Source organism: Electrona antarctica (genome assembly GCF_951216825.1).
Source record: "Electrona antarctica genome assembly, chromosome: 6".
Lineage (NCBI taxonomy): Eukaryota > Metazoa > Chordata > Actinopteri > Myctophiformes > Myctophidae > Electrona > Electrona antarctica.
In genome coordinates, this window is record NC_136811.1 from 28,805,841 (window position 1) to 28,816,249 (window position 10,409).

Genomic DNA, 10,409 nt, shown 5'->3' on the forward strand with positions numbered 1-10,409 from the left:
TCTCTCTATGGAGGATTATCAAACAATCCTCTCGGAGATAACAGTAAATGATCAAGTCAAGTAATGCAAAGATGAATGAGTAAATAGTAATACATACAAAGATGCCTCCCAATGAAACATTACAGAGCTCTTGGCATGGTTGACCCAACTGTAACAAATTCAAGCCTTATCCACAAGATGATATCATTTAACAATGTTGAAAATCGTAGCCCATCGTCACATGTGCAGTAGGTTTAACTTAATGTTATGTAACAGCCCCAGGCCTGTCCGATATTTATGTTGCTTGTCTGGGTAAATGTGAATGCCATTAAGCCCGCCTGCTGCTTGAGACTGGCCATGTGTTTGTGTGTATATGTCTCCTGGTGTGTACCTCCAGTATGTGTGTGTTCAATCTCGGTTTGTAAGCATTGTGTGTGTGTGTGTGTGTGTGTGTGTGTGTGTGTGTGTGTGTGTGTGTGTGTGTGTGTGTGTGTGTGTGTGTGTGTGTGTGTGTGTGTGTGTGTGTGTGTGTGTGTGTTGTGTGTTGTGTGTGTGTGTGTGTGTGTGCATTTACTCAGTCTGTACGTGTCTTCAGCTCACATGTGTTCTGTATGTATGTACTCATGGTAACATATGTGTGTGTGAGAGTGCCTGCGTGACTCGTGAGTGTGCGTGTGTGTCTGTATACTGCAGGGAGATGGGGAGGGTGTAACTGACTAAGCATATAGGAGAACAGGAGGGTGGAATCTAGCTCAACAGGGAGAAGTTCCATGGGCTGTGATGGAGCATGAAGTATAACAAGGCTCGACGGATTTTGTGTGCATGCGTGCAACACTGCATGTGTGTCTTTGAGGCATGCTGCTGCACACCTGCCTGGAAATTGTTGTGGGACCATGAAGGACAGAGGGGAGTAGAGGGCAGGGGGAGTAGAGGGCGGCAACAGAACATGTCTTCATATTCTACTCCTAAACTGACTGACTCAGCATTTCCTTGACTATAGACAGTGGTGGAAGAAGTACTTTTGTGCAAGTAAAAGTATTGGTGCCACAATATGAAAATACCTCCAATATTTACTTGAGTAAAAGTACAAACGTAGTGGCATAAAAATTATACTTAAGTAGTACCAAAGTATAAAAGTACTTTCAAAAATAGCATATCCACAAGCTTGTGAGTTTGTCGATCTGCTTAAGTGGTTAATGTATGTTTTGCATTAATAATATAAATCTACAAAATAACTTGCTGCTAATACTGTTAAATATTTTTTTTGTTTTGCGTAAATAGTACAATATTTTGTACTATTTTTTTGCTCTGATATGTAGCGGAGCAGAAGTTTAAAGTATAAAAAAATGAAGCACTAAAGTAAATGTACCTCAAAATTGTAAAATTGTACTTAAGTACAGCACTGTAGTTACTTCACACCACTGGCTATAGATGTATTGAGATTAATGTTCACAAATCATTGCTGTAGCACTAAGGAAGGAGGCAGCTCCCACCTGTGGCTCGTATGATGTAATGGTGAGGATATTTATGAGAACAGCAGTATATGGGGAAATGTGGTTCATAAAATTACTTCTAAAGACTGTATAGGGTGGAGGGTTATTCATTGACTAACATGAAGATTTTGTGGATCCATATGATGTCATTATACACAACAATAAAAGCTTCAAATCTTGGTGGTTTAATGATTTGTCATGACAAAAAGAAATAGTGAAAATAGCTGTTCTGTCGCGATTGTAGATCTGTTGTTTTTTGAATACTAGAGGCTAGAGGGTATCTGTCAGTCCCTTTTATGCCCATTGATGTATTGCCAATCATTGCTGTGTAATGCTTGTCTATATTGTCATTCAATGCTTTGTACATGCACTCAGAGACAAGCAGACAAGAATTCTGGCTGATTGATGGGTGAATTGATGGGTGGATAGATGTAATAAAAGATGAGTAGACAGGCTAAAAGACAGGCCAGATAGAATCCTGAACAAATAGGCCTGGTAGACATATTGACAGAAAGACTAGTAGACAGACAGCACAGTCAAGGTTGAATTCAGGGAAGGCCATATGTCTAGAGTGAGCATGCACTTCTGAAAGTGTGTGTCTGTGTGTGTGTGTGTGTGTGTGTGTGTGTGTGTGTGTGTGTGTGTGTGTGTGTGTGTGTGTGTGTGTGTGTGTGTGTGTGTGTGTGTGTGTGTGTGTGTGTGTGTGTGTGTGTGTGTGTGTGTGTGTGTGTGTGTGTGTGTGTGTGTGTGTGTGTGCGTGCGTGCGTGCGTGCGTGCGTGCGTGCGTGCGTGCGTGCGTGCGTGCGTGCGTGCGTGCGTGCGTGCGTGCGTGCTCGCGCTCGTGTGCTGGCTGGGCTGGGCAGGATGCATTTAAAAAGCATTACATTCAGAGACAGCCTCATGACAGTCGTAGCAGAAGGCAGGAAACTCCTAGCTCACAACGTTGCTACAACAGGCTGTGAGAGACATGGGAGTTGGCTTCTATCATTGACTCCATGTACTGGACTGTCTCAATTTACAGTTAAACATAGAATTTGATTAGTTTTATTCTAGTCTGTGGGAGTAAATTGAGCTGTGAAATCAGATTCAAGTAGTCTGAACTTGAACTGACTATGTTCACATAATGGCAAGTAGCCATTTTGCTTTTATCATACGTAACAAACCTTGTGAATAAGGTAAATGAATGGGTGTGTGTGTGTGTGTGTGTGTCTGTCTGTCTGTCTGTCTGTCTGTCTGTCTGTCTGTCTGTCTGTCTGTCTGTCTGTCTGTCTGTCTGTCGGGGGGGGGGGGGGGGGGTGTTACAAGAAAAGAGGTAAATGGTGCATTTATATGAGGTATGAGGTGGCAAAAGAGGTGGAGAAAGAGAAGGAGGAGCAAAGATGAGAGGGACAATTAAGCAACATTTTAGTAATATCAGTGAAGAGCCTTGATCATTCATTCATTAATTTGGTGCCATGTCATTAGCTTTGTCCCTCTCTTGTCTCACGTCTTCCCTGTAACACCCCCACCATGTGCTGGAGGCATGCTCCTCCCTGTAAACCCCCCCCCCCCCCCCCCCCCCCTACCATGTGGCGGAGGCATGCTCTTGTGGGGGCATTGGCATTACAAGAGCCAGAACTAAACAGTATCATGATACACCACACACTAAACTGCGCTATACAATGCATGTCTTCCTACATGATTGGAATCAGGTGGGCAGGAATGCGACTGGCAGAGACACAAAGTTTCAATGTTACAATTTAGGGCCAGATTTTAACATCCTCTTTCTGTTTTCCCCCACCAGCATGCCCCTCTTAAATCCATTTCCTCCTCTTCCTTTGTGTTATTGGAATCAGGTGTGACAAGGCCACTAAGACTGGCTTCAGTGCCGTTTAAGAGAGAGAGAGGCAGAGGAGGCAGAGCTGGTATGAGTAGGCCTAAATTCATATTTAGAAAATGTTTCAGATAAAAACAGAGTTCACTGCGTCATTGTAGTTGTGTATTGCATTTGGAAGTTGAACCCAGCTCAACTTGTTCAATTTGTAGCTTTGTATCTTTGTATCTTTTGCAGCAGCTACAAACGCTGGATTTGCGTCGTAGTTTCACGTCGCTGGCTTCCAGTGAAAATGAATGGTAGACTGTATCTTTGCATCTGCTCGTGTGAACACACTATTGGAGTGTAATGTAACCAAAGGGTGAAATTGGTCAATGTGGTTATACTCTCAGTTAGAAATGGATACATTAACACTGAGGTTTTAACTGTGTAGCAGGGTAGTGAGGCCGAATCACTTTATTCACAGGATCTGTTAAAGGTATAGCCTGTAGCCAATTTAATTTGTAAACTTGTGAGAATGTTAGAATTCTCCAGTAACATATCACTTTCTGAAACAGACAAATGGACAGAAATTGAGCCTAAACATTGTGGCATATGACATCACACTGCTTGGTAAGTTATGACGACACTGGTGTGACACAGTGCCCCTCTCTCTCTCTCTCTCTCTCTCTCTCTCTCTCTCTCTCTCTCTCTCTCTCTCTCTCTCTCTCTGTGTAATGTGTATCTCCTCCATGCTCCTGTCTTCTGATCTATCACTCTTGCTTTTGTGAATGAGTGGAGAGCTGCAGCAGCAGGGCTACAGAGACGGAGAGAGGCTTAGGGTGAAAGAGAGGGTGGGAGAGAAAAGTGTGTGTGTGTGTGTGTGTGTGTGTGTGTGTGTGTGCGTGTGTGCGTGCGTGCGTGCGTGCGTGCATGCGAGAGAGAGAGAGACGCACACACACACACACACACACACACACACACACACACACACACACACACACACACACACACACACACACACACACACACACACACACACACACACAGAGAGAGAGACACAGAGAGAGACAGAGAGAAAAGGAGAAAGTGATAGGGATGGAGAGACACAACAGAGAGGCAGAGAGATGGGAGTCATCATGGCAATGATCTTGGCTCAACTCATTGAGCTGTTGTACTGGAGTTGAGCTTAGCATGCTGTAAGATGTTCCACTGGCCCAGTCACACCAAACCTCTCTATGGTACAGTCTCACTTTTTGTTATATCTTTCTGCAGATGGACTGTGTGTACATGATGATCCTTAGTTTACAGCATAGAGCAGATATCTAAACAGGAAAAACCCATGTGTGTGGCTGGTTTTGTCAATGTTTTAGTCATTAGACTATTTGAACTGTGCCAAATACTGACTTTATCATTCAAAAGTCTCTCTCTCTCTCTCTCTCTCTCTCTCTCTCTCTCTCTCTCTCTCTCTCTCTCTCCTCTCTTGATCTTTCTCTCATCCATTCATGTCACACCTTCCTATTTAGCTCTCTTCCGCTCCACATGATAATATGTGCTATTCATAGTGCCAGCTATTATCACAGATACTTAAACCAGAGAGATAAGCTGTAGTATAGTGTGTGGTCCAAACAAACAGGAAGAAATGGAAAAGAGAGTAATTCATTTGCATTAATGAAATTCATTAGATCTCATTACAACTTAATTCAAAATGATGTTCCTTGGTTACCAGAAGTTGGTTTCTTTCTTAGTTCCTGGAGTTACACCACAGTTATACGCCGAGTTACGCAATAGAACCAGTATCACATTACAGATTCATTTCATTCATCCCTGATCTTATAAAAGACGGTGTACAAGACACATAAAGAACAAAAGATTATGTACATTGTCTTGTATTTGTATCATTTATATAGTCATCAAACAAATACAATATGTTCACTTAAACCCTAAGTTGTTGCCCGAGGTCCCCCAGGGGTCTGCTTGGTCGCTTCATTTTTCCCCTCAGGGGTTCCCAAACTGTGGTGCGTGCACCCCTTGTGGTGCACGAACCCTCTCTAGGGGGTGCGTGACATGAAAAGGGTAATGGCGGTTTTATGGTGTTATTTCACACAAATGGCAAAATCCGGCAAAAGGACTGTTGTAAGGAGATGTATAGAGCCGTTTGGGGACCGCTGCTCTGCACCAAATCTCTTCGCCAAAAATAGCCAAACTACAAGTTTGGCTGTTTTCACAAAATGTTCACCCCAGACTAGGGACACTAGGGTTCAGGTGGCTAAAGAAACAGAATAGTGAATTCTGGATGTAAAACTGGACTTGTAAGGGTGTAAGGTATCGAACAAAACCTCACTTACAATGTTGTGTGGTACAGCTAGATGTGCCACTTTTTTACAGCTGCTATGCTGTCATGCCCATGCTTCATCAAGAATAAAATGTGCCTAACCCTGTGGGATTAATAGATTCAGGGTGTGTGCGGTGGTTATACTTTCAATGGTTACCAATGTATCACAGGCTGCAAAGCAACATGTGCGACTTCTCTTCTGACCTAGTTGTGTGCATAGTTCCCATGCATGCCCCAAGGACTTCACATTAGAGCTAGCATGGACCCTTGCTGCGAGCAGTAATGGCACGTGAGACCCAGTGTAAGTCCTAATAGGCACCAGTCATGGAATGGCTTCCTCTAAATATACACAGTAAAATCCTCAGTGTTAATTTAATTCTGAGACTCTACAGATGTAACCAATGGGTCAATTTGGTTACATCTGTACAGTCTCAGAGTTACAAATCGAATTTAGGCCTACTGTGCGCCTTTTTCGCCCAGTGGAAGAGCCATACGGTGATAATTATTAGGGAGAGTATAGGCAATGTTTAGTGTGCGTGTATCCTCTAGGACTGCACACTGCACATATGTCATCTGGGCCAACATAAACTTTCTATCTTGTGATGTGTTAGTAATTAGCTTGTTAGTAATTAGCTTGATTTTTTTTTTTTTAAACACATGATTATCATTGGAAAGTCAGCGTGTTTTTCAAGATCAAGCTACTGAAAATGTAAATGTTTAGGCAACTTGTCTACAGAACACGAACAGTCTGCTCGGCATACAGTACTAAATATCACACTAATAGGGGCCAGCCATGGATTGGAATGCTTTCCTCATCAAGCAAGCAGTATACCGAGCCTTGCCCAGCAGAGGAACTCCCTACAGGGCTGAGATTAGAGACTCTAGAATTCGTTTATGTCTATGCTAGTCAGTGTGTACATAGACAGTAGGACTACACATGTGTGCTGGTCCTATGCACAGTAGGATATATGTGGCTTCTACAGGCTAGAGAGGGGAGCTGCTGCAGGATGGCAGCCACTATGGGGGGTAGGCTGAGTTTGCATATTCTATCAGTTCTCACTTAGCCAGTAGATGTTTTTTCCCCAATAATTATAGTGGGTGTTGAGCAGCAGTGCTGCATTCATAAAGCAAGGATTAAAAAAAAGTGTCTCTTGGTCTTGATGAGATGCCTTTGAGGGCATGCCAAAATTGAATGACCTGAAGTATGTAGACATAAATGACCTGAAGTATGTAGACATGAGTTCAATGGAATGACCTGAAGTATGTAGACATGAGTTCAAGACGACAAATATAACTTTGACAAACTTTGTCCTATTAATACTCCTTCACTAAAAGGTTAAGGAAATGAAGGAAGGCTACGTGAGCTGAGTGAGTGGTGATGAGTTTGAATCCCCGGACCCACAGACGAGGTGTAACAGCAGCTAACTGCAGAAGGCAGTATAGGTAGCACTGTATGTATGGATATATAATACAGGCTAGCTGAATGCATGTGAAACTTGAAGCATTATCTTAAGTATTATCTTCATGCATGTGATTGAATCAGTGGATAACTTATTTCACAAAGGATCATTAGCAGAGTTTGCGTCCTATCGTTATCTTTCACTCTTCTGTGCAAGGGTAAAATACAATATAATGATCATTGCAATGAAATCATTGCAACAGCAGTAAGAGTGAAATACAGGAGAGGTAAGTGTCTGTAACCAAACCAAGATGATAAGAATAAATAGATAAGATAAGATAAGACTGTGGCTCAAGAGGTAGAGCAGGTCGTCCAATGATCCATGGGTCGGCGGTTCGAAACCCGGCTCCTCCTGTCTACATGTCGAAGTGTCCTTGGGCAAGACACTGAACCCCAAATTGCTCCCGATGTGCTGGTGTATACCTTGCATGGCTTCCGCCGCAATCGGTGTATGAATGTGTGTGTGAATGGGTGAATGTAATGCACAATCTATGTAAAGCGCCTTGGATAAAGGCGCTATATAAATGCACCATTTACCATTTACCATTTACCATTTATTTGTACAGTAGGCCATCTGTGACTGTCATTAAATATGTCTAAATGCTCTAGCATTCTATCAACAGTGAATGTATGTATGAATGAATATGGAATGGATGGATATATGTACAGACTATTAGCAGTGAATGAATGAATGAATACATGCAGGGTAAACCGTGTATACTGTATGCTGAAGCGTTTCCAAGACAGTAGGAAGTAGATAGCAGGGGCAGGAGATAGATATGCGTCTGAAATGCCCTAGACAGCCAACTCACAGATGGCCATTCCTTGTGTGGGATGTTCTCATGTGCTGAGCCAGCAGAACAAACTCAAATTGAGTGTTCACATACAGTAGGCGGAAGGAGAAAGAGGGAACGTAGCCAAATATAGGCATTATTCAGCAAAGAGATTTGGTGTAGATCGAAAAAAGAGTGCAGTCCATTAAGTGCTTAACAGAGTGGGATGCACAGCTGTTAATTTCCATGGCGTAGGGGTCATGTAAGGACCATCCACACATGTTCAGACCGAGATGATTATGAATGGCTGACCCAGTCCTTGAATGAACCACATTCATATTCATAGATAAATATTGAAAGTGTAGGACTTGTGATCACACTAAGACAGACGTGTCACAGAAGAAAGACACAGAGAGAGAGAGAGAGAGAGAGAGAGAGAGAGAGAGAGAGAGAGAGAGAGAGAGAGAGAGTGTGTGTGTGTGTGTGTGTGTGTGTGTGTGTGTGTGTGTGTGTGTGTGTGTGTGTGTGTGTGTGTGTGTGTGTGTGTGTGTGTGTGTGTGTGTGTGTGTGTGTGTGCACACGCGCGTGAGTGTGTGTGTGTGAGAGAGAGAGAGAGAGAGAGAGAGAGAGATAAGGGGGAGGCTTGTAGACAGGCTCTCACCTCACTTTATACACTTTGTGTAATAACATCAGATGCGAAATAATTAAGTCAGTGACAGTGTACCAGCTGTTCACTATATGGCTATTGACTAATATATTAATAATATAGTATTACGTTAATATTATACAAATTCCCATAGTCTCAAACAATATAAGACATAAAACAATATGACTGACATACAGTGGGCATCAAATTTCAAGCCCCAAATTGCAGTGTCGAAATGCTGCCTTTCCATTGGTTCAAACTTATCCCCGCGAATGACGTAAGCCATGTACCGTACTAAAAGTTGAATCTAACGGGGATAATGAAACACAGAAAAAAGTGGATCGGATGCAACCTAATTTCAGTGCAGTATCGTACTATACCACAAATTAGAGCGGATGTCATCCAGCTTTTCCGCAGACAGTCCTTTTAAGTTAACACACATGATCGCACCAAATCAGCCATATCTGTTTGAATGAAGTCTACTATTCTCAGAGTCAAGCAGACAGTGGGTAAAGGTATAGGCTATAGCTTTACCTATACTTGTCAGAGTCAAGAGTATGCATATACCGGTAGACTAATCTTTTTCTATAGCTTTCAAGTTTAGAAACTGACGAAAAAACTTGCTGGTAGGTATAGTGCGTAAATTCAAATCTCTCCAAAGCGCAGCGCCAAATGAGGACTGACACTTGGCGTGCGTCCACATTTTCAGCATAGCATCACTCAGCCTTTAAATATTGAACACCGACAAAAGGACACCAGGAATGACTAAATAAATGTTAAAATGGCTAAAAAGTTTTTTTTCTTCTTTTTTAAATATTTATGGAGAAATCATATACACGTGTCAAAGAAAAAACACGATGACAGTTAATTTTCAAATCAAATAGTTAAACAATTTAGGGAGATCATGCATCTATATTCTAAACTCTTATGTTAAATCTTAGCACTTTAATACCCCCCACCCCACTGCAGGAACCTTGATTAATTGATTGTAGAGAAAATGAACTGGTGTCATGTCAAAGAGTGCGACTGAAGTAGCCTAGTTTTCTACCTTGAAACAGCTGTTGTCCGTGCGTCCGTCCTTGAACAGGGATGCAGTCACCTCTTGCGTCTCTTACAGCGCTCGGCTTGGAGAAAACTTCTCGACAAAGTTTCAGAGGACACCTTTGTGAGTCTCATGAATCCTCTCCAAGTGATCCTCATGTGGAATTTAAAAAAAAAAAGGTTTGTGCACGTTCCCACAAGTGTGCCTGGTTTGAATGGCTGACAACTTTTTAAGAAGCTGTATTTGGGCTTCTTTTTTAACTTGTCTGTCTGCACACATTAATTATGCAACGCATGCATATTATATGTTTGCACACAAGCATCTTGCCAGTCAGCTGTGGCACCATGCGTAAAAAACACATACAAAATTACATTAATAAAAAAAGTCCCAGGCTTTGGTAGTTTCATATATTGAAAGAAAAATAAACCCTATTATGAGGGGAAAAATCTATCCAACAAACACCGGGTCTCTCAACTTTGACCGTGTGATTTATTAAAATCATAAAAAGAAAGTTACAAATTAACTACTATATCCAACAGTAGTCAGTTCACTTTTCTTTTCTTTTTTTAAGTTTGAAGGGGCGTGTAGGTAGGCAATTCAAGTTTCCCAAGCAGCATCCATCCAGGTTAGGCTACACACACAGAGCGCACTGAAGTGCCCAAAACTCTCGCTTCTTGTCTGTTACCGCTGTTCCTGTTCTAGCCGTCTAATTCCTTCCAGACGGCGGTGTGTGTGCTGCCTCGTTTATGCTTCCTGCGGCTTCCAAGCCCCTTTACCGGGCTGCAACAGATTGGCGACTTGTTTTAATAAGGGGGGAAGGTTTGGGGCTAAGGATGAGGAGGAGCAAACACCAAACGACGCTCCTTGAGGAGGAGGAGGAGGAGAGTGAC

At 42.4% G+C, this 10,409-nt stretch overlaps 1 protein-coding gene across 1 annotated transcript in view; it reads right to left on the reverse strand.

Moving 5' to 3' along the window:
• has2 (hyaluronan synthase 2) overlaps positions 1–10,194 on the reverse strand; it is a 24,003-nt gene extending 13,809 nt beyond the window's left edge. Inside the window, exon 1 of the mRNA XM_079503356.1 lies at positions 9,526–10,194. The gene's annotated coding sequence lies outside the window, so the exon portion shown is untranslated. The remainder of the gene's footprint in view (positions 1–9,525) is intronic.
• Positions 10,195–10,409: the final 215 nt, after the last annotated feature.